The 25,638-nt window shown below is 34.2% G+C and overlaps 1 protein-coding gene across 1 annotated transcript in view; it reads left to right on the top strand.

Annotated features, from left to right (window-relative positions):
- The window catches only part of LOC127719288 (tyrosine-protein kinase SRK3-like), a 103,497-nt gene that overhangs the window by 64,248 nt on the left and 13,611 nt on the right, over positions 1–25,638 (top strand). The window lies entirely within an intron of this gene.

Genomic DNA, 25,638 nt, shown 5'->3' with positions numbered 1-25,638 from the left:
ACATTGGGTAGACAACCCAAACAGACAAAATAAGTCAATGTGACAATAATTGGGAACCAACAGCAAAAACTGTGTAAACTTACATCACAGACAAGCAACGACGACTGATCAAATAATTCATACAAACATTCAAAAACGTCTACAAAGAAAAAAATTGTAGTTGATAGTTTATTTGACAAATATGCCAACAAAATTTTTTTTTTTGTGAATGATAGAATTAGAGCATTTAGTATACACTTTGTCGATAAAGGTGGCTCGGCCCTTTAACAGTGCGCAGTTTTTAACGCATGTTTCTAACGACGAGCGCCTTGACAACGATCGCTTTGAGGGGTCTTCTCAAAAGTAGTGTTGACGACATTGGTACGCGGACGTGTCTGAGAGCACCCTTTCCCGATGTCAACAAACGATGCAAAACTTTCTTCAAAAAAGGAAATACGGTCAGAAATACAGAGTGGTTTGTTCATTTTTCACATAAAAAAGACATAAATATACATGATATGAGCATAACATTAAAAAAAAGAAATTATAAATATTGACATGTACGACGGTATCTGGTGCGTTCGCTCCGAAAACACATTCTCACCCTACACGTTCGATCCTTGGGTCCGTTCGCATCCTATTTTCATTTAAATACCGGTTGAATTAAAAGATGTCTTTTAGATGTATATATGAAAATATTTTGTCAATGAACCGTAAACAAAGGATAGCGATGTAAACAACTGCATGTCACCGCACGGCTTTAAAAAAACAAGTAAAACCCATATAGTATGCTATAGTATAAAGGCATCGGGGGTTCATCTGCACGCTATCCGTTTAGCGTATAATAATATTTTGTTACTGCCATAAATCTCTTTTTTTACTTGAAATATCTTCATTTCCAAGTATTGGTAGGATTTTATTCCGGAGTATGTGAAACATTTTCTCACTGCAAAATTTTGATAATAGTTTTGAACTATGACAATTTTCAAGCAAAGACTAAATACATGACAGTCACACCTAACATTTTTATTTAAAGATTTATGTACTTTATCAACTCATGGGCACAAAAATATCTAACAAATTTTCTCGTATCATAATTCTATGAATTCCGGAACTCTAGTCCTTTAACATAAGACCTCGGGGTCATTGTTTTCTATTTATGATATTTTCCTTTTACTTATTTTGCTATTTTGTTAATTTTCTATTTTCTGTTTTATCTTTTAATATGCCAACCGAGTTCGCATTAAAAAAAAAAGAGGAAACATCAGCGTAAAAATTTAAATAATTGAATAAGAATGTGTTATTATGATAGACTACCGGAACTCGAGCAAAATATTTCACTAAATTGATTATTTGTTTTACGCCGAAAAAAACCCCGACACTTCAACTATTTGCTGTTTTCCACCTTTGATCATGTAGATGAAAATTGGTCAATAGTAACCTGGACCTAGAATTCCGACCTACATTGTATATCGGTCTATGCTATTATCCCTCAATACCGCATGCTTTGCGGAGAAGCACAATATATTTGGTCTGACCAAGTCGGGATTTAGCGTTTACCCCCGTAAGTCTACCGGGCAGTTTCAAACAATAACAGCTAAAGACTTTATATATAAACAAAATCTATACTACTTACTAGGTTCAGGAAAAGTTGGGATTGTAATTTTAAAACTCGGCCCAGTACACAGGGACGCTATATTAGTCGGTGATATTGGCAAACTTTAACTTCTGTCTTAATTTTTGACATGCGTTTTTTTAAAGGGAAGCTAATAACATGAATAAGGAATGTTCTTGATTTAAAAAAAATGAAAGTGGAGTGTGTCATTGCGGCAAAAAATATGAATGGCAATTTTCTAAATGATGTGTGGACATGTGTTTGACCCACCTGCTGCAAAGAAAAGTAATTATCGGTCTATGATGATAATAAGAAAGGCAGTGGCTATTTTGCCGGCTCGAATTAGAATATCCTTATTCAAACCGGCAAAATAGCCTATTTCTATAGAAATGGCTAATTTACCGGCACCAGCAAAAAAGTGAATTTGTTATTTTGTAGGTTCTTTGTAAAGAGTGAAATTAAATATTTTATTTACTTTTGAAAGTACTATGAAAAATTATGTGCACTGTCAACATAAAATAAAATAATTACTGATTTATCAGTAGTTATTAATATAAGAAAACTGCTAACAATATTTGAGACACGTGTATAATCGTTTGAGAACGTAACATTTATCAGTCAAAGTATAAATAACTATTAAGATTTTATAACAAGAAAAAAAACAAAATAAAAATATTGAGCATCCATTTGTTGCAATGAAATCATATCTAAACATGTAGTTGAAATTATTTCTAAAATCAGTAAGTGACAGTCTAATGATACATATATGCATAAGAATAAAATTTCAGATTTTTTAACTACGTGTTATAAAAAAATAAAAATTTTAAAATCTCATTGCATCATAAACATTATACAATATAACAAAGTCAATCACATAGCTTAAAAAAATCAAAGAATGTTTCAATTAAACTTGCTTTTGGAATAATAGATATTTATTTGAGTTGCATGTGTAACTGTGTAAACAAAATAGTTTTTAACTTGGCTTCCGATTACCTAATTCCAGCAAAATAACATATTTTCTATTTTTCCAGCATGGGTTACAAATTCACTGTATTGCTGTTGCCGGTAAAATAGCCATTTCTATAGAAATTGAAGGCTTGAATTAAGATATTTTAATCAGAGCCGGCAAAATAGCCACTACCAATAAGAAAAAAAAATGTTTTTTTTTTTAACTGGACTTTTAAATTTGAACTTTGGTTGATAGTTGTTTCATTGGCAATCATACCACATCTCCTTATTTTTATATCGTAGGGTTAACATGGGTATAAAAATATGACTTTCCTAATCCGACAGATAACCTTTGCTTAGACAGGGAGTTCATACAGCTGGATGTATAAATACGCAGCCTCGTAGGGTAAAAAGAGGGAATTTTGCCCATACCCAACATAGATTGTCCATTCATTTGGCAGTCCATATATCTAGCCCCTCCTAATTTGCAGAATCTTCATATGGTACTTATCATCCATATGTTCTCATCCGTATTATGCTTGAAATATTTGCCAGTGAACGTTCAGCAAGAACAAATTAAACTGTTATTTTGTGTGCAACTATATACAAAAGAACGTCATTTCTGGTCCTTTTATCATACTAATAGTTGACTACGCGGTATGGGTTTTGGTCATTGCTGAAAGTACGTACGGTGACCTATAGTTGTTATCTTCTATGTAATTTGGTCTCTGGTGGAGAGTTGCATCATTGCCAATTATACCACATCTTCCTATTATTTTTTTTAAATATTTCATGGTGAAAAGTTTTATTTGAGGGTCACCTTAGACCTTAAATATCGCAGTTGTAATATATCTGAAAGACCAAAGTTAACTTGATGTACCAAATTTGAAAATGGTGAGTAGACAGAATTGTTGGGATTACAACGATATTAATTTCAACCGCGATAGCTGTGAACACAAAATATGGAAATAAGTTTTCTTAAAAAACAATGCTTCCAAGGAAAAGGTGTGAACTATTAGGACTTGTTCCAATACAAACAAGAAGTATTAGGATAGATCACATATTTTTCAAGTTATTAAGACATATTCCTAGATACATCTGCATGTATGGTAGTCACACCTTTCAACACATTTTTTGTGTTAACAAGAGTGCACAAGCTGAAATGTCTCACCTGCTTTACTAATCATCATGGTTGATTGATTTTATGTTGATATTCCTAAAGATAAAGTTTTACTACAAGTATCAGAAAAAATTAATATTATCAATTATCAATAATCAATAATCATGAAAATGAGGCCAAGGTCAGTTAAACCAAGCCAGCCTTACACAGTGGCAGATCCCGAAATGTTCATAAAGGGAGGGGGCACTGACTGCCTAAGAGGGGCCTGCTCCAGTCATGCTTCAGTGATTCCCTATATAAGCAACCAAATTTTTCCAACAAAAAGGGGGGGGGGCACCATGGGCCCTCCCCGTAAATCCACCTCTGTTACAATCATGCCTTAAACCAAATATTTTGAAACATATAGTATGCAAGAAACAGACAAAACCATGAAAATGAGGCTAAGTTCAGATAAACCCTGCAAGACAGGCATATTTGTTTTTCATTCATTATTTTGTACATATATCAGGCTGTTAGTTTTCTCATTAGAATTGTTTACATTTGTCATTTCGAGGCCTTTCATATTGGACTATGCAGTATAGGTTTTACTCATTGGCGAAGGCCATAATGGCCCATATGGTGACCTTTAGTTTTTTATTTTTGTGTCATTTGGTCTCTTGTGGAGATTTGTCTCATTTACAATCATACCACATCTTCTTATTTAATATTTCAATACATTCATTTAATAATCATTCCATACACCAAATATAGTTGACTAATTGATTACACAATGTAGCATATTAAAAGAGGACTTACCATTGACCAATGAACCATGAAAATGTGGTCAATGACAACTGCCAGACAGACATGTACTCCTTACATTTGTGAATCATTGCATACATCAAATTTAGTTTATCTACTTCTTTTAGTATTAGAAAAACAGACAAAAACACAAAAACTTGACATTGACAAATGACCTATTGCTAACAGTATCTGATAAACAAACTATAATGGTTTACTTTTATAAATTTTGACTTAGATGGAGAGTTGTCTCATTGGCACTCATACCACATCTTCTTATATCTAATCAGGTAACTTTAACCTTGATCACTGATCCATGAAATGAGGTTGAAATCTTTGTTGCAATCTCTATCAATTTGAGTGCATATCTAATTTTACAAAACCATATTTATCTGATTTCAGTAATCTTGATCATTGTGATAGGTAATGAGGTTGTCAGTTAGTGAGACACAAGTTTTTCCAGACAATATATAATTCGTTTGATTGTTATGTTTGGTTGCTGTTTCATGGAACAAAACTATATATTCTATTTCTCCTTTTATCCCGAAAATATTACTTTTGAAATAGAAAATGAAAAGCATATGGATGGACAAAAAAATGCCAAATGATGTAAAATAATTTAAGTGACCATTTGGGTCAGGGGTTGGTGAGGTAAAAGATGAGGGAAAGGCATGTGCATTGACCACAACTGTCACTTGGTATTATGATCATATGATTTCCAAAATCTATAAATCTCATTAGCTACATTCTGATATTTTTGTTCACAATTGATGCATGAAATAATGCAACCATTATACTTTTGCTTTAGTTTCAGAGAAACTGCATTTTACCCCTATGTTCTATTTTTAGCCATGTCAGCCATGTTGGTTGGCAGGCAGGGTCATCAAACATATTTTTTAAACTAGATACCCTTATGATGATTATGGCCAAGTTAAGTTAAATTTGTCTCGGTAGTTACAGAGGAGAAGATTTTTGTAAAAGATAACAAAAATTTTCCAAAATTGTTTAATATTGACTTTAAAGGGCAATAACTCCTTAACACTTACCATGCTGAATTGTTTTCAGAAAAAGTCTAATTTTCGTTTATTTGCCAAAATATGCAAATTATATGCAAATGACCTTTACCCTGCTGCTGAAGCATATTGATTTCTTTAAATTTTAGGTCGGGGATCACGGGGCGGGTGGTTGGGTGAGGACGTGGGGGTGGCGGTGGGGGTGGGTGGGCGGTAATTTGCCCCAAAGTTGGTCATCAGGTGCAAAAAGCGTCGTTTTTGACGATTTTTCGTCCTATTTCTTGACCCCAAAGACCGACGGATGCTGGTATAGGTAAATATGAAAGTTTTTGTACAATAAAATTGATTTTTAGATAGTTGAAGAATAATATAGCATTCGAAGTGGGTTTATATGAACATTTAGATTGTTTTTAGCATGTTTTATAGGCCATTTGTCTGTTTGACAGTCCGTATTTTCCTATCCGTACCGCCCATAGGTCCAGAAATTATTGTAGTGTTTATCAACAAAGATTTGACGCTCGATCTTTTCAATTCAATTTTATGGAACAATGAGCAGAAAGGCATCTGATTTTTTTTGGACCTCTTGATAGATAAATGTCTATGGTTTCAGGAAAGGTATCACTCTAATTGATTGAAATTTTCCCTTGGACCAAATTTTGGAGACTTTTGTGACATTTTAACCCCCTCTTTTTGCAATATTTTGTATCAAATAAATGCAGATTGTTGCCATGGTTACACCAAAAAGAGATTATATTTCACCTTTTTAACTGTTTAAAATGAAATCTATGGAAGATGCTCTTTCCAGAAATATACTCATGCATAACACAAATAGTAAGCTTTATTTATTAGATAGGAAGGAAAAGAGGGTGGTTAAAAATTATGAGTGTCAATTTTAAGATTCTTCCTAACTGTGTATTGCTTCCTTAACCCAACAGTTCTTAGGTTGGAGTGAAACTGATCTGGGAACACCAGTCTAAAGAAGGTCATTTGGACAAAAAATACGGATTATCACGATTTTTTCCGATTTTGGACTTCAACTGGACCTGAAACCGGAAGTAGTCGTTTCCTCTGCGTATTTCAATAATAATTATGATCAGTAGATATATGCCTGCGGGTTTACACTATTTTTGAAAGTTTTATGCCTCTTAACTTCCTGTGTAAGACACAGAAGGGAAACCCACCCCTCCAGAAAAACCAGTTTTATCTGATTTCAATTTTCCAAGTTCGTATTTGAGCTCAAAATGCAACTTAAACATGAGAAACATGACAATAGATAGCCTCAGGTTGAGGGAACATGCATCAATTTCGTATAAGTATCATAAAGTTGACCTCTAATAGTATGGAGAGCCATTGGAGCCAAATAACGGTGGTTTGGGTCATCGCGTCATATGACGGGCTCAGCATGGTAAGGGTTAAGGTAGATCATAGGTATATATTTCCTCTGATAGAATTTTTTTTATACTTTGCCAAAATAAAGATTTTTCTATGCTTTTTCCAAAAATATAATAAAAAATATGGGTCACCGTGCTATTTTTCAAGCTACGGGTCATACGAAATTGTCCAAATTTTCTTCATTGTTCATGAAAAAACACATCTATGAGATAGAATTTTGAAATAAAATATGAGAAGATAGGTTTTATAATATGCTTTAGGAAAATAAAAAGAAAAAATGGTGTCACCGAACTAGTTTTCTTGCTACAAGTAAAAAATTAAAATTTCCCTATCTGTCCAGTATAAATTTTTTACTTAAAAAGTTATCTCCCCTTAAATGGCCAAGTTGAAAAAATGATTCTAAAAAACACAAATACTTGGAATTTATTTAAACATTTTGAATAATGCAATAAATCACCAAGTTTTCTTTCATCAAATAAACAGTCTAACCTATAAATTGCCTATCTGTCTTCACATTTGCAGATTTGGGCAACTTCAACTAGATCTAAACCGATTGTGTACTGCAATTGTACAATCCAAGATGGCGGTATACAATGAATCTACCTTAAGGGGTCAATTGACAATTGAGGCCTTAGTGGCCGAGTGGTCTAAGTAGTTACTACTGTAATCACTAGCCAGTCAACACTGAGGTTGTGAGTTCGAACCCCGCTTGTGCGGGTGCACTCGACTCCAATCTTAATTGACTAGGATTGTCAGTTTTCCTATCGAAGGTCGGTGGTTTTCTCCGGGCACTCCGGCTTCCTCCACCAATAAAAACTGGCCGCCACGAAATAGCCCAAAAGCGGTACTTAAAAGTGGCGTTAATACACCAACAAATCAAAAAAAAAATCAATTGACAATTTTGGTCATGCTGACTTATTTGTAGATCTTACTTTGCTGAATATTATTGCTGTTTACAGTTTATCGCTATCTATAATAATATTCGAGATAATAACCAAAAACTGCACAATTTCCTTAAATTACCAACTCAGGGGTAGCAACCCAAACAGCGCGTTGTCTGATTCATCTAAAAATTTTGGGGCAGATAGATCTTAACCTAATGAACATTTTTATCCCATGTTAGATTTGCTCTAAATGTTTAGTTTCATTGATATAAGCCAGAAAATGTATTTTACCCCTATGTTCTATTTCTAGCCATGTCTGTCATGTTGAATGGCAGGCAGGGTCATCAGACACATTTTTTAAACTAGATACCTTTATGATGATTGTGTCCAAGTTTGGTTAGAATTCATTGGGCCAGGTGAGCTAAAAAATGAAGATTTGTGGCGATCAATAATGAGCAAACAAATTAAAATTACATGCACAGCAATAATGAATTTTATTATTTATTTATAAATAATAATTTTGTTTTTATATGTTGAATACAGACTTCTCGGGTCAACCAAATTATGTTGAGGTTACTTGTACCCTGTTTGGAATAAGGGATACACAAATTTTGTATTTAAAAATACTAAGCACAAAACAATAATGAACGTTTCAACTCAAATGTATGTGTTATTTGGTAAACTAAATAAGCCCTACAATGTATGTTTAAACCTGATACTTGACCTTAAGAAATTTTTTTATACCAAAGAGAGAGAAGGGGGGGGGGGGGAGTAATTGTAAACAAATTATGATCAAGACGAATCCATCAAGAAAAATGTATTGCCTCGTACTGTAGGGGTAAAAGTTTACAAATTAGGCCATTTATATTCACAAGAAAACAAATAAAACAATCAAACTCTTGAGGGGGTGGACAGGGGTAAGGGAACAAACATTGGAATGAGGGATCAGGAAGAGGGAGTCAGGGGGCGGGAAAAGGGGGTATTGGGTCTGTTAGCTTGGTCTCGATTGAAAATAAAAGTAACTAGTTTGGAAGAAGCTGAGGGTAGCAGTAAATCTTATGAAGATTATAAATAGAAAAGACCAGATAATTGTTTTTAACACCCTGTGCCCTTTGATCTTGTGTGTGTCATTTTATTTTTAAACAATAAAATAAACATAATATCTTTATTTTTTCATGTTATAGAACTATACTAACTAAAACACGATTAAAAAAAAGGAAGAGTGCAAAGAGACCCAGGGTGCGAATGTGTGGGGTGCGAATGTAAAAGGGGGTGAACTTGAATGCGAGCTAACATGATTTTGGGTGAAAGGACCAGAATTAGAAAAGAGGGGGGGTGAATATTCTGGGAAATATATTTGGCCAATTTTTTGTCTGGGAGCAAGGGGGATGGACGTGGAAGTAGGGGGGAAATATTTTAGATTTAAAGAGAAGGGAAATGGGAGTTGGGGATAGGGAGTGGGAATCATGGACCCTGTCCGAGGGTAGTTATAAAGGTACCCCACATAAGATGTTAACGATAAATATTTTACTCTATTTGACCCTAACGTAGCTACGAAATTAGATTTTACTAATGACGATTAAAAATCAAGATTCATTTGAGCCTCACGGTAGCGCAAAAAGGACATTTGTGATGCTTGGCAGTAAAGGGCATTCCTACCCTGTCCATCCCCTCGATCAGTCGATATTTTTCCCAACAGGCTATACATGTTCACAACTTGCCTGTTAAGAATCAAATAAACACAAAAATAAGATACCAGCCATAACGATTATACATAGAACAGAAATTTAGCCATGCAAGTTTTCAGGCGCAGAGATTTTCTACAGTAGCGAGTATTTTGAGACAACCCCCTACTTTGTATTTTTCGTGATACTGATAATATTTGGCTGCCTAAAATATTAAATTCTATGTTTTCTTATGTAATGACTCTACCTGCATCGTCGTCTATTCGCCACTTTGTCTGTTATTCATGTACATGGTCGTATTCATCAGTGGTGTATGCTAATCCACAATGGCGACCCTGAAATTTCTGTTGTCCGATTATGGCGCCAATTTAGAGGGAAACAACTCGCGCCAGACAAAATTACCGTATTTCCCCAAAATAATCAAAATTTCGCTTTTAAATAACAAACAGTTATATGTTAATCACATTTATATTCAGCTATCGTCAATTGATATAATTGCAAACATTATTTTAATAAAGCCATCAATAAAGAATTCACAACAAAGTAATTATTGGAGTGCATTGAAATCAGACCTCATGGGGTAGAGGGGTTAAACAAAAGTCCGTAACTTTTTTAAAAGCCTGGTGACCCCCATTTTATTTTACCTTAAAATGCTCGAAAAGTTCATAGCTTTGACATATCCGTTTTAAAAAAAAAACTACCGGGGAAATTTTACAAAAAATTGATTTAACCAATATTTTTAGCCTTAAACTGAAATTAGAAAATGCAAAATTTAGACATAAATCTGTAAATAAATGGACTTTTAGGTCTAAAACAACCAAGGGAAAACGTTTGCATTTCAAATTTTAATGTTTTTTCACATAATAATCATATTGACATGGTTCTAAAAATCTTTGAATTTGATGTAGCCGTTATTGTTGAAAGGGTGGAAATGTTTGAAAATAGGGTCAAAATCGCACATTTCGCTTCCATTTGAGGGGAAAACGAGCCTGGTGACCCCCTTTTTTCTTTGCATTTTTGTATTCAGCATAAAAAGATCTACAAAATATGTGAAAATAAAAAAATTCTACCGGGGGTCCTTATTGGGGTGAGCCACCTTAAGTACACATTAAGACCAATGGTAAACAAAATGAAAACAACACTGTAAAACCCTCCTACATCCGATCTCATCTCTGAACCCATCTGCATCAAGAACACCATAAACCAAAAAAAAACCAATAGCTGGATACACGTCAAGAGTCATACGACCAAAATGCACACAATAGCAAAAAGAAAAAAAAAGGGAATATTGTATAGGATATATAAAAAGATACACATCTTAGAATCTATAACTCGAGACCATCTTGATTTTTTATGAAATAATCATTGAATATTTATATATTATGTTTTAGTACTTTCCGATGTAATTATTGCGAAAAGGACGAGACGCTCTTTGACAAAACCTTGGCTCATCAATCTTTTGCGCTCAGAGACCGATGACGTTCCAAAAAGTCTGAGTAGCAGCTTCAAGCTCTTGCATATCGTAGTAGTTGAGAACTGTATACTCCATACGCGGGTGAAGTTGGTATATTGCTGCTAAAATGAGGAAAATTTATAATTTCAAAATTGGAATCGTCTCGTTTGTCATTGATTCTGATATTGAGTTGACTCATGTAGTTATTCTAACCATTTTAACATAAAAAGAGGAGGGGAATACCAAAGGGACATTCAAACTCATAAGTCGAAGACAAAAGGAAAAAGCAATGACAAAAAACGAAAAACGACGAAAAGATAAACAACCGTCAATAGAATTCTAAGAAGAAGGTTATAGACTTTATAATGCAACACGAACCCAATAAAAAAACTGGGGATGATCTCAGGTACTCCGGAAGGGAAAGTTAATCAATTTATGGCATCCGTCGTGCTGCTTATGTGAATATAGGTTTGTTGATAACCAGCCATTGTTTTACTGTACACCAGGCACTGGTACCGCGCAGAATCATAGTCATAAACATTGAAATAGGCATATCAAATTTAATTTAGGATATCCTATGATGAATTTAGGATATAATCAGTTCAATTTAGGATGAATTTATATGATAAGATAAATCTAGGATAAACTAAGATGAATTAAGAATATATTAAATTCAAATTGAGGTAATAAGATCAATCAGGATATAATATGATTAAATTACGATATAGTTAGATCAATTAAGAATATAATAGGATATATTTAGATATGATAAGATCATTTAAGGATATCCTACAATCAATTTATGATATCAATCTAGAATATTATAAGATCAATTTAAGATATTCCTAGATCAATTTGGAATTTTCTTTGATCAATCAAAGATATCATAAAATATTATCAAGCATATCCTCAACTCAACTAGCATATGCAGAATTATTCAGCCTATGCAGACATATTTGCGCGTATTAAGGTCATGAATATTAGATATAGCATATACTGAATTCAATTCAGCACATATGAAATTCAATTCAGTATATAATTAATTATAATTTAGCAAAACCTAAATTCAGTTAAGCATACACTGAATAATTCGGCTTATGAGATAGGTATCCTCTTATAAACTATTCGTTTTATTTGAATTTTGAAACATAAAACGAATGGCATATTCAAACTTGATAACATCGTATTTGTTTAATCTATTGTGAAATAGTCATGCATGTTGGATTACAGACAAAATTGTTGCAAACAAAGACTTAATATCCTATAAACGTGCGTTGCATATTTACAGGGTTGCAGATTTTAATTTTGTCAATTGTTAATTTTGACCAAATTCCGTTTTTGAAAAACGGATTGCTCGCGTTTGTTAAAGTTGAACCCTTAATTAAAATATTTCTTGTTTTCCTGAGAAAAAATCATGTAAAATTAAATATGAACACTCTATCTAAGAGAATAAAGCAAGCATGTTATACCGTATACAATTAATAGGATTCATTTGATTTCCGTACCAATAATATTTATCACTAGATTTAAAACTTTGATGATTGTTTTGATATTTTTTGAGGGCAGAAAATAATGCTTTTACAAAATATAGAATAATCATTTACAACACATTTATTACAAATTTAAACTTGAAATTTACAGAAGTTTTGTAAGTAAAGTAAAGTAAGGATTTAATTTCATTTTTGTTTAATTTCAATGTAACAGTTTTTTATTTCTCTAATTTATTCTAATCTATTTTTCATTCAACTTACAGGTCTTTATTAATTTTCTTATTTTTAAAAGAATATTTCAGGTCAAGATATAGTAAATGGGCTATTTTACAGATTTTCGCAAATTTTGCATACAATTTTGGCTCGTTGAACTATAACTGAAAATTGAAGAACAAAAAATAGTACATTTATTTATCTCTTTATTTTCTTAAATAATACTGATTGAAATTTTTCAAAATACATGTACATGTACTGTAATGTCAATTTCATAAACATATTTTTTGTCGATTCACTATTCATGTACAGTGATTATTAGAGAGTTCCGAATGAAAATGACGCCAATAACTTGACAAAATCTGTGTTGAAATTTTGTGGAAATATTTCTAATTTGGTGAGTTTTTTGTATTGAAATTATTGTATAAACCTTCCGTAACTTGTCTGAGTTGTATTGCATAATTTAAGAACTTTATTCAGTGAATATAATTGTCAAAGTCCTCTCAGACGCATGTTGTATTTCTATAAATAGATATTTCACAGGTTGTAAAGTGCGAATCGATAATTAGATTTTTGTGTCAATGATGTTTCATTGATTTGAGGTTAATATTGTTTTTATGTATTTTCACTGGGTAAAACAAGATGTTTACAATTTTTGGTATATATACATTTGTTTATTGTTCTCTGGATAACATGTATTTTGCATGTTTTGAACTTTTATTATTCAAGTGAATGACAGTATTTTCTGTTTTCTTTTCAGTAAATCGTATTTACCGTATTTAGAGTATGACGTATTTGTATGGAACGTATTCGTATTGAGGAATTAAATATGGAACGTATTATGATGTATTGAACTTTATTAGAATATATCACTGTGTTTACTGTGTTCACTGGATATAATAAAGATTAATAAACTTTCTCTGGAATACGCATTTGCCTTAGTATATTTCCACACCCTAAGTTTCTAGCCAACACATTATTTACAAATTAGAACTCTTTATAGTCTAAGATGGATGACAAACAAGATATTGTGGATGAAAAACGTGAGAGAACACTTACTGAAAAGGGACTAGAGTATACATTGACTTTGAAACAGGCTGAACGATCAAGATTGATTAAGGTTTTAACTGTTACAAGTAATGATTTACAAACTTTGATGCAACGTTCAACAGACCCAAATGAAGTTAAACCTACATATTCTAAGTGGTTGTCTGAATATGAGGAACTATTAAATATTCATGATCAGTATCAAAAGCTTACTGAAAACCCTAGTGAAAAACAACTTGACAATGCATGGTTTCAAGAAAGACATGATAAATTTATCTCTTCAAAACAATCTGCACAGCAGTGGTTTTCCGTTAACAGTCAGAAGCCAGCTCGATCCGTAAAATCTCAAAGAAGTTCTAGATCCGGGAGTTCTAGAAGCAGTTCCGTTTCAAGTCAAATATCCATGGCAAAACTTAAAGAAGAGCAGCGGAAGGCTGAACTTTTAGCACGTGAAAAGTCTCTTGAAGAAAAGAAATTTATCGAAGAAGAAAAATTAAAGTTAAGATTTAAAGAAGAGGCACTTGAAATTAAAACGGAGTTACAAGTAACTGACGCAAAAACACGAGTGATAGAAGAATTAGAAAGAAGCATGTTAGAGGACCAGCAACTTGAGCAAATTATGGTCAAAGATAAACAGAGCGATAAAGTTGACAATTCACAAAACGATACAGTAACTGAAAATTCGCTATTGAACCCTACCGTTCCAGCATTCATTCCGGAAGTAAAAAAGGAACGGTTAGCGTTTGAAACTAAAAGAACACGCAAAACATTTCAAAGTGAACAAGATGACGATAAACCCCCTCCTGTTGAAGCAAAGAACAATATTATTGATTACAATGCGCAATATTCATTTGCTCGTGAGCTTAATAAGCCCAAGGCTGATATACAGAAATTTGATGGCAGCCCTATGAACTATAAGGGATTTATAAGACAATTTAATGCACGTGTTGAAACAAACACTGATTCTTTCGAAGAACGAATTAACTTCTTGCTACAATTTACAATCGGCGAACCGCATAGAATAGTTCTTGGTTTCTCGCACTTGGACGCTAAAATAGGGTATACAGCTGCTTTGAACGAGTTCAAAGACAGGTACGGCGACCCCGACATAATAGCACATTCATACGTACAGCGTGCAATGAACTGGCCCTTTATAAAGGCAGATAACCCAAAATCCCTAGATGCCTTTGCAATATTCTTGCAAGAGTGCATGTACGCCGTAAATTATGTAGATGCGGCAAAAGTGTTAGAGTATTCAGAAAATTTAAAACTCTTGATACAGAAACTTCCATTTTATATGCAAGAAAAGTGGAGGAATGTAGTATACGAGACAAAAAGTCGCAAAAATATCGTTACATTCAGTCAATTAGTAGAATTTGTGAAAAAGGAAGCTAAGAAGGCAAACGATCCTGTTTACGGCAAAGACGTTTTAAACACACAAATAGGAAAAAATGTGAAAAGATTACAAGAAAATAACATGAAATCTAGATCTCAAGGATCTAAAACAGCTGTAACTGTAACTTCTGAACCCAAGGCAAGTACATCTAGTGTAGGTCAGCAAAATGAAACATCGTCTGCTCGATACAGAAATGCATTTTCTAAGCCGTGTATCTATTGTGAAAACGCAACTCATTCTCTGAACAAGTGTGACAAAATCATAAAACAGTCACTGAAAGATAGATATACATTTCTTAAATCGAAGGGCGTTTGTTTCTCATGTTTGAAGTACGGACACCAGAAAATGTCATGTCGTCAGAAATCGTCCTGTACAGTATGTCGAAAGGAACATCCGTCTATATTGCATGTTGAACCTCGAAATCAGAGTCAAACTAGTCAGCAGTCAGAAAGCGATCAGTGTCCGGAAGTTAAGAACTCTACTACGTTTATGGGAGCTGGAAATAGCCTTCGCCAGGCGCTGCCGATATTGCCAGTCAGGGTAAAATCAATTAACAGTGACAATTACATTGAGACGTATGCTTTTCTTGATACAGGTAGTACTGCAACTTTCTGCACAGAAAACATTATTCGTAGCCTTAATATAGAAGGTAAGAAAACGAAACTCAGTTTGGTTACTATGGGACAAAGTGCCGTCCATGATTGCTATGTGGTCACTGGTTTGGAAATCAGCAACTTGTGTGGTAATGATGTAATTAGTCTACCACCGGTATTTTCTCAGTAAACTCTACCAGTTACTAGTAATGACATAGTTTTTATTGGGGATATTCAGAAGTGGTCACATTTACGAGATATACCATTACAAAGGATCGAAAGTGATCACATTGGTTTGTTAATCGGAATCAATGTACCAAAAGCTATGGAACCGTGGAATGTTGTTCCAAGTATAGGAAATGGTCCATTTGCTGTAGAAACTTTGCTAGGTTGGGTAATCAATGGCCCTTTAAACGTGTCTACTGATGATAAGCCATGCAAGGTCGCTTCTTGTAACCGTATCGACGCTACAAGTGTTTCGCTGGAAGATCAAATTAGGAATCAGTTCAACCATGATTTCAATGAGAAAACAATCGACGATGTTGTTGCTCCTTCGAAGGAGGACCGTAGATTTCTAGAACTTGTTTCGGAGTCAATTATGTTAAAAGACGGACATTACGTCGTGAATTTACCGTTCAAGTCAAAGGATAACAAAATGCCCAATAACAGGCGACAAGCGGAACAGAGATTAATGCTACTTTCTAGACGTTTTGAAAGAGACGAAACATTCCGTGATGAGTATGTTACCTTTATGAACAAGGTTATCGGCGATGGATTCGCTACAGAGGTTTCCATTGATGACTTAGCGAAGAAAGACAATGACGTGTGGTTTTTGCCTCATCATGGAGTTTTCCACCCTAGAAAGAAGAAAATAAGAGTCGTGTTTGATTGTGCGGCTAAATTTCAAGGTACATCCCTGAACGAGCGATTACTTCAGGGTCCTAATCTGACAAATACTTTAATTGGAACTTTGATAAGGTTTAGACAAGATGAAATCGCAATAATGGGCGATATAGACAGCATGTTTCACCAGGTGCGCGTACCGTCTAAAGATGCGAATTATCTTCGATTTTTGTGGTGGCAAGGTGGAGACTCTCGAAAGAAACCAACAGAATATCAAATGAATGTTCATCTATTTGGTGCGACATCTTCGCCTAGCTGCGTGAACTTTGCACTTAGAAAAACTACCGAAGATTGTAACGGACAGTTTAATGAAGAAGTAATAAACACTGTGCTACGTAATTTCTACGTCGATGATTGTCTCAAGTCTACAAAAAACGTTAGTAAAGCGGTGTGCTTAGTTCAAGATCTACAGTCTCTTTTGAGTCGTGGTGGATTTAGGATCGCGAAATGGATCAGTAATAACAGGGAAGTAATGCGATCAATACCAATTTCGGATATGGCGGTTGGTATCAAGGACTTAGACTTGGATCAAGATACACTTCCCATCGATAGGGCATTGGGCATTCAATGGTGCGCTGAAACAGATACTTTTCGTTTCAAAATTTCAGTAAAGGAACAACCTAAAACTAGAAGAGGCATTTTGTCGATGGTTAGTAGCGTTTACGACCCCTTAGGATTTCTTGCACCATTTGTTCTTCGTGCTAAGATGATACTTCAAGAATTGTGTAGGCTTCGCCTGGATTGGGATGACCCAATTCCACCGAAATTAGAATCTTTGTTTTCGTTATGGTTCCAAGATTTACATGAACTTTCAGATTTCAAAGTAGATAGGTGCTTACGACCAGAAAAATATGGAGAAATAAAGAATGCTCAGTTACATCATTTCTCAGACGCAAGCGAAAGCGGATACGGTACTGTTACATATCTTCGTTTAGAAAATACTTTCGGTGAAATTCATTGTTCATTTGTGATGGGAAAAGCACGCGTAACACCACTGAAGACGATAACAGTCCCACGACTTGAACTAACTGCTGCTACTGTGGCCGTCCGTACGAACAAAATGTTGTTAAATGAGTTAAAAATACCAATTGATCGGTCTATATTTTGGACGGACAGTATGTCAGTTCTACGATACATCTTGAATGAAGATGCTAGATTTCAGACTTTTGTAGCAAATAGACTCGCTGTAATTCATGAAGGTTCTTTTACCGATAATTGGCGTTATGTGAACACCAAGCTTAATCCAGCAGACCATGCTTCAAGGGGTCTTACTTCTTCTGAAATGAAAAAACGTAATTGGATCGTTGCACCTGACTTTCTATGGAAAGATGAGGACTTTTGGCCGAAGCCATCGTCAGAAAATCACGAGACAATATGTGCAAACGACCCTGAAGTTAAACAAGCAACTGTGCGAACAATCATTAAAACCGAAATTCCAGATGACAATTCTTTGGGAGTCGAGAAACTTATCGCGTATTACTCATCTTGGATGTCGTTAAAGCGAAGTGTAGCATGGATACTTAAAGTTCGTAAGGAGTTACTTAGACGTGTCAGTAATAAGAAACAAGATAACAAAATGACACTCGTTAAAGAATCGGATTCGAAAGATTGTACTAAACGAATATCATTTCAGGATTTAAAAGACGCCGAACATTCAATTCTAGTTTATGTGCAGAGACACGAATTCACTGATGAGATTAATACTCTTTCCAGTAACCGAACAGTCAAGGCTACAAGTAATATCCGGAAACTCGACCCAGTTTTAGATGGCGATCTTTTACGTGTAGGAGGACGTTTAATAGAGTCAAAAATGCCGGAAAACTGTAAACATCCGATTATATTACCAAAGGGTCACCACATCTCTGAATTGATTCTTAGACGAATACACATTGATTTACAACACAGTGGTAGAAATCATTTGCTAGCTCACCTTCGTGAAACTTATTGGTTGATAAATGCACCCTCAGCTGTGAGAAAATTGATATCAAAATGTGTTGTGTGCCGTCGCTTAAGTGCGCCCGTAGGTGAACAAAAGATGGCTAATTTGCCATCAGATCGTATTACGCCGGATGAACCACCTTTCTCGAGAGTAGGAGTAGATTATTTTGGTCCTTTCGAAGTAAAACAACGTAGATGTCGTATCAAACGCTATGGTGCGATTTTTACTTGCCTGTCTAGTAGAGCTATTCACTTGGAGGTAGCTGCATCTTTAGATACTAGTTCATATATTAACGCTTTACGACGATTCATTGCTCGTCGTGGTCAAGTAGAAAAGATCAGATCTGACAACGGCACGAACTTCGTTGGCGCAGAGCGCGAACTTAAGAGCGCATTAAGTGAATGGAATTTGAATCAGATTGAGAATGCGATGCTACAAAAGAACATAGATTGGCAGTTTAATCCTCCGGCAGGTTCGCATTTCGGAGGTGTATGGGAGAGGTTGATCAGAAGTGTACGCAAGACAATGAATAGTGTTATTAGAGAACAAGTTTTAGACGATGACGGTCTGAATACAGTTTTTTGTGAGATAGAATCAACTCTCAATAGTAGACCGATTACGATGAATTCAGATGACCCAAGTGATTTGGAAGCGCTGACGCCAAATCATCTGTTGCTTATGAAACGCAAAGCTTACTTACCTCCTGGACTATTCAGTAAAACAGACAATTATTGCCGTCGAAAATGGAGACAAATTCAGTACATTGCAAATCTATTCTGGAGTCGTTGGGTTCGAGAGTACCTTCCCATGTTACAAGAACGTCAGAAATGGCATAAACAGAGGAGAAATTTAATGGTTGGGGACATTGTGATTGTGGTTGACTCAAATGCTCCGAGAAATTCATGGCCCATGGGGCGGATTAATGAAATAATTCCAGACCGCAACGGACTCGTGCGTCAAGTGAAAGTAAAGATCGGAAACAATGTACTTACTCGTCCGGTAGATAAATTGTGTACTCTTTTAAAACTTGATTAACATTTATCTTGTCAATCTAATATTAGTCCAAGAACTTTAGTTAGTTGCAGAAAGTGAACTCAAACGTAATATACACTATTGTTACATAATTTTGCTTATTTTGTTGAGATGCATATTTTTTATTGCTGATTTAGGTGTAATTGTTCCGCACTGGCTATACAATTAGGGAGCTGGTATGTAATGTCAATTTCATAAACATATTTTTTGTCGATTCACTATTCATGTACAGTGATTATTAGAGAGTTCCGAATGAAAATGACGCCAATAACTTGACAAAATCTGTGTTGAAATTTTGTGGAAATATTTCTAATTTGGTGAGTTTTTTGTATTGAAATTATTGTATAAACCTTCCGTAACTTGTCTGAGTTGTATTGCATAATTTAAGAACTCTATTCAGTGAATATAATTGTCAAAGTCCTCTCAGACGCATGTTGTATTTCTATAAATAGATATTTCACAGGTTGTAAAGTGCGAATCGATAATTAGATTTTTGTGTCAATGATGTTTCATTGATTTGAGGTTAATATTGTTTTTATGTATTTTCACTGGGTAAAACAAGATGTTTACAATTTTTGGTATATATACATTTGTTTATTGTTCTCTGGATAACATGTATTTTGCATGTTTTGAACTTTTATTAATTAAGTGAATGACAGTATTTTCTGTTTTCTTTTCAGTAAATCGTATTTACCGTATTTAGAGTATGACGTATTTGTATGGAACGTATTCGTATTGAGGAATTAAATATGGAACGTATTATGATGTATTGAACTTTATTAGAATATATCACTGTGTTTACTGTGTTCACTGGATATAATAAAGATTAATAAACTTTCTCTGGAATACGCATTTGCCTTAGTATATTTCCACACCCTAAGTTTCTAGCCAACACATGTACATTTGTATAGAACGTATAGTATTGTCTACAATTAGAATTGAAAATTTAAGTGGAAGTTTAAAATTTTTCAAACTTCAATTGAATATTTCGTTTTGTCAATATTTACTTCACACTAATTAAATAAGTAACATACTTGCGTTTTCCAGGGTAAAAAATCCGATTGTGCACCAAATAATCATATATTCATGATAATATTCGGTGTAGTATTGAGTAATTGAGATAAAACAATTACTTTTTTTGTTTTTGATACTGAATTTATCAGCAAGAAAATCAAATGAAGCCATCAGGGTTGCATTTATTTGATCTGATGAAAACAGCTCAATAAAATCCAATGTCATCATTTTTTTTATCGGCAGTCTGTCGAATCAATATGTTTATTTGGATTATTATGAAAACAAATTACGTAGTATAAAAAAAAACTCCTTTTACGCGTATCAAACGTTGAGATAGTTGTTCCGTTGTATGAATGTCGTTGCTGCATTTCATTGATAAATTGACGCGGATTAACACGAAAAACGTGACGTTGCTCAATTTTGTGACGTCTTTACCAAATATTTTCGATTATTCAATATTGGTATTATTTTAGTAGGCTTTTCTATATGAATAGGATTTTCACCTGAAGAGGAGTGTCCAAGTGTACGTTCATCGCGCATTGCGTCACGTGTTTTTATGTGTATAATTATGGTAACCTTTTTGAAGTAAAGCTGTGTTTGATAAATACATATTGTTCTCTAGAAATTTGGAATGAAACAATTGCTGTCTCTTGTTCCGGTAAATATGTGGTTTAATTGCCCTCCGTGAATATCATTTTTTTCAAAGGTCAATTAAACCACATAATTACCTCATCAAAATAAAGTAAATGCATACTACATCTTTCTGTCCGTGAACTGAAAAACTATTTACTCCGGTACATATATTTTTCTTCATTTGGTTATTTCTGTAGGGAATAGTTCCGCAAAACTGTTCTATCAACTTCTTGAGGAAGCAAGCTATTAATTAGTGACAAAAATATCTATGCATATACTACCTTATTTGAGGATATACTAATATCAATTCAGCATATACCAAATTACTATTTTCGTATATTCTGAATTGAATTTAGTTTGTGTTGGAATGATCTTATTAAATGCCAAATTCAACATTTATGACCTTGATCATGTTGATTCCGCGTTAATATTTCTTCATCAGCTGAATTATTCAGTTCATGCCAGATGCGGATGCCGGATTTTGAAAAGCGGCGTTAGGGCCCCGAAACTAGACAAAGTTTGAAGTGAAACCGGTTAAAAGCTGGATTAACCATAAATGTAGCTCCATAAGGTGGGTGGGCATGAACGAGATTGAAACAAGTTGTTTTTCTAAAACAAACAAGTATATAAGGAAATGCCTGTACCGATTCAGGAATATGACAGTTGTTTTCCATTCGTTTGAAGTGTTTGAGCTTTTGATATTGCCATTTAATTGGGGACATTCCGTTTTGAATTTTCGTTGGAGTTCGGTATTTTGGCATTTTTTTTTTTCTTTTTTATACACTTGTTTAATTTTTGAATTTTTGAACCTTATTATGAAATGATTTTTATAAAAGATTTTAAACTCTTTTTTCCTCCTTTCAAAATAAGTTTCCCCACCGTAGTAGCAATATACCAACTTCACCTTCATATGGGATATACATTTCCGAACTCATTCGATATTCAAGAGCTTGAAGCTGCTACTCAGACTTTATAGAACGTCACCAGTGTCTGAGCAGAAAGTTGATGAACCAGGGGTATGTCGAAGAACGTCTCGTCCTTTTTCTAAAAAAGTTCATCGGAAAATACCAAGACCTTGTTGATAAATATTTCGTATCAACTTCACAAATAATACACGATGGTCTTGAAGTATAGATTCTAGGTACTGACGTTGTTTATCATCTTAATAACGTGTTATAGTATTCTTTTATTTGTCTCTGTAAATTATTCCTTCTACTGTTTATTCTATTTTTGGCAATATCCATTTGACGTGGCTCTGTACTTATACATCCCGTCATTGTGTTATTGTGCTATGGTAAATTTTTGTATTTTTGACTTTCGTTTTTGCAAAATGTGCTTTGTCGATATGCCTTTTTGTTTATGTTTGTTGACATATTTGTTTGTTTTTATAGTGATTAAGATTATAAAACAATGTTGACTGCTGTATCCCAATTTTTGCCCTTTTTGCCTATTATGTCTGTTTGTTTTGTTTACACATCGTTGTCAATATAATGAAATTTTAGGCGACTGTCATACAAGTGAGAGCTTTAGCTAGCTATAAAACCAGGTTTAACCCACAATTTTCTACATAAGAAAATGCCTGTACCTAGTCAGGAATATGAAAGTTGTAATGCCTTCGTTTGATGTGTTTAAGCTTTTGATTTTGCAATTTGCTTAGGGACTTTCCGTTTAGAATTTTCCCTGAAGTTCGGTATTTTTTCTTTTTTTACTTTTTACTGTTAAAAAATAGCACAGCAAATTGCAAAATCTAGATTTCTAATTAAAATGACAGATGATTAGCGTACATGTAAACGGACGGTTACGATAGATGAATTTATTTGAACGTCCCTGTCTATAGATGTGAACGTACTTTAACATCTTTTAAGATTATAAATATATTCAAATGTGAAAAAGGAGGCGAAAGATACCAAAGGGATACTCAATCTCAAGGCAAAACAACTGAAAACAATCAAAAGACAAACAAAAGTTTACAAAATAAAACATAGAAAACTTCCAACTAAACAACACAAACCCCACCACGAATCTTGGGTGATTTCAGGTGCTCCAAAAGGGTAAGTAGATCCTGTTCTACATGCACCTCCCACCGTGTTGCTCGTGTAAGTACAAACTCGGTGATAAGTTGAATTCGTTAGGTCATATTAGAGGATATAAAAGTATAACATAAAAAACAGAACTCCAAGGCAAATTCAAAAAGTGTAGTCCATAAAAACTAAAATCAAACGCTATCAATCAAAGGAACTAGTAAAAAATAACTGCCATATTCCTGACTAGATACAGGCATTTTCCAAAGTAAAAGAGGACGGGATTGTAGTTACGACAATTGGAACATATCCGCCGTCATCTGTGAAAGATATATCACATAATGGTAATATGTCATTACCTAAATAACTGAATTATTCTTTTTTAAAGAAAGCATATGTTTTCTACTATTTAAAGACAAAAGAGTTTATGTTACCGGATAAGTGCCCTCTTTAATAGACAAAGTATTGTATTATCAAGCCTGGTAGTTATATACTTATTAATAAAAAGTCGGAACAGATAAGATAGATAGCTGTCCGCAATAAAATAACGTGTTTATATTTTTAAACACTTTCTCTGGCTATTTCATCCTTTTTTCTTCCATAACAATAGGCGTAGTCCAAACACAAGAAATATGTCCCCGAGGACATCATAAGCCTAGTAGCATACTTTGCATGAAATTACGAAGATCAAAATGGAAACTGGCTCGGACGTCACCCAGTATTAAAAAGCCCGAACCAGACGTCACCATGGACACGGTGTCGTCTGAAATGGCAGTTGTCCCCTTATCACCATCATGACAAGTACCTCGAATACGAAACATTCAGATCATCATACTAAAGACAGTAGCAATAATCTTCGTACGCGGCCGTGTTCAATTCTACTATAAGACATTTTGGATTTTAATGACTGAGCAAATATGTTGTTGTCCCCGCAGATAAAGCCCTAATCAACATCGTGTTTGTGAGAGAATAACATTTTGTTAACTGCTTGATAAATGCTTTAGGTATTAGCTATTGAAAATTCACATGGAAACTGAACATATACCCCGAAGAAACCTACCAATGAGGAAATCCTGGATAATCATGTAGGTCTGTTCTATGCTCCTTAAAAATTTCAACCAATGTAATATTGCTGTGTCTTCCAAGTGCTCCACGATACCTCTTTCTAAATTGTTAACATCAATTTTATCAGCAATCAAAGTCGGACTTCAAAGTTATTGTGACACTGCCTATTCCAGAGGTGGCTTGAATCAGATGTAGATACTAAAAATTCCAAAGGTCTTTTATAGTACGTACAATCTAAGATTCTTTCATATTGCAATAGTATTAAAACATTTGACTTTTCTACACTTTACACAAGTATTCCCCATTCCAAACTAAAAGACAAATTGAAAGAGTTGGTTAGCATTTTTTCATAAAAATGAATGGCCTACGTAGATACAAGATTCTTGTTTAAGGGAGGGATAAATCTTACTTTGTAAAAACTCACTCTGATTCTGACAAAAAATTACCTGAAACTGATATTATCAAGATGCTTTATTTCTTGATTGACAACATATTTGTTACGTTTGGAGGACATAATTTTCAAGAAACAAATCATGATTTCCTTGATAGAGAGTTGCTGCTAACAAGGAAGCTATCAAACCAAGAGTCCGAAGTGGTGAAGTTGAAATCGTCCATTCGTAAATTTTACGGACGCCATCACGAGTTGATTGACCGTTATGGAATAATCGTATCACAGATGACAACGCATATGTTCCAATTATCGTAACTATAATCCTGTTCCCTTTTCCCCGAATGTGACATACCAAAAATATACTTATCACCGGGTTTGAAGATGTGCTCCTTACGCAGAAACTGCTCCAACAGAGTTATGAGGAGGAAAGATTAAAAATGGCACTCCGTAAATTTTATAGACACCATCACGAATTGGTTGATCTATACGATGTGACTGTGTCTAAACTAACTAACGACATTTTTACGACGGCTTAGATTGTGGTTTACCATCTACGTCTGTCTGCTAAGTTTCGAACGTGACCTTTTCCCGAATATGACTGTTGAGTGTGAATTCGCATTGCTACACGACGTGTCTCGGTATTTATACATGCGACATTCATGTATTTAGTTATGATGTTTCTATTGTGATACGGTTAGATAGTATGTTATGTCTTATCCTTTGTGGTTTGAATTCTGTATTTTTTGTGCATTTCACTCATGTCTTATTTGTCAGTATAGTCGAGTTGATTTCCATTTTCCATGGATAAAGTATTGTGCTAGTCCAAATAATTATGACGTCGTCACAGCATTAATTTAAGATAACTTTTCAAGACCGTCAGAATCATGATAATTATTTGGACCAGTATTGTGAAAATAATTGTGAATTTTTGGATCTCGTTCCATATAATTGTATGAATTTCAAATTTACCTGTTATAACGTATATAAATTCATCATAGATACCAGGATTGAAATTTTGTATTTTCGCCAGAC

Source organism: Mytilus californianus, unplaced genomic scaffold, assembly GCF_021869535.1.
Source record: "Mytilus californianus isolate M0D057914Y unplaced genomic scaffold, xbMytCali1.0.p SCAF_11, whole genome shotgun sequence".
NCBI lineage: Eukaryota > Metazoa > Mollusca > Bivalvia > Mytilida > Mytilidae > Mytilus > Mytilus californianus.
This window is presented reverse-complemented; position numbering and strand designations above follow the sequence as displayed.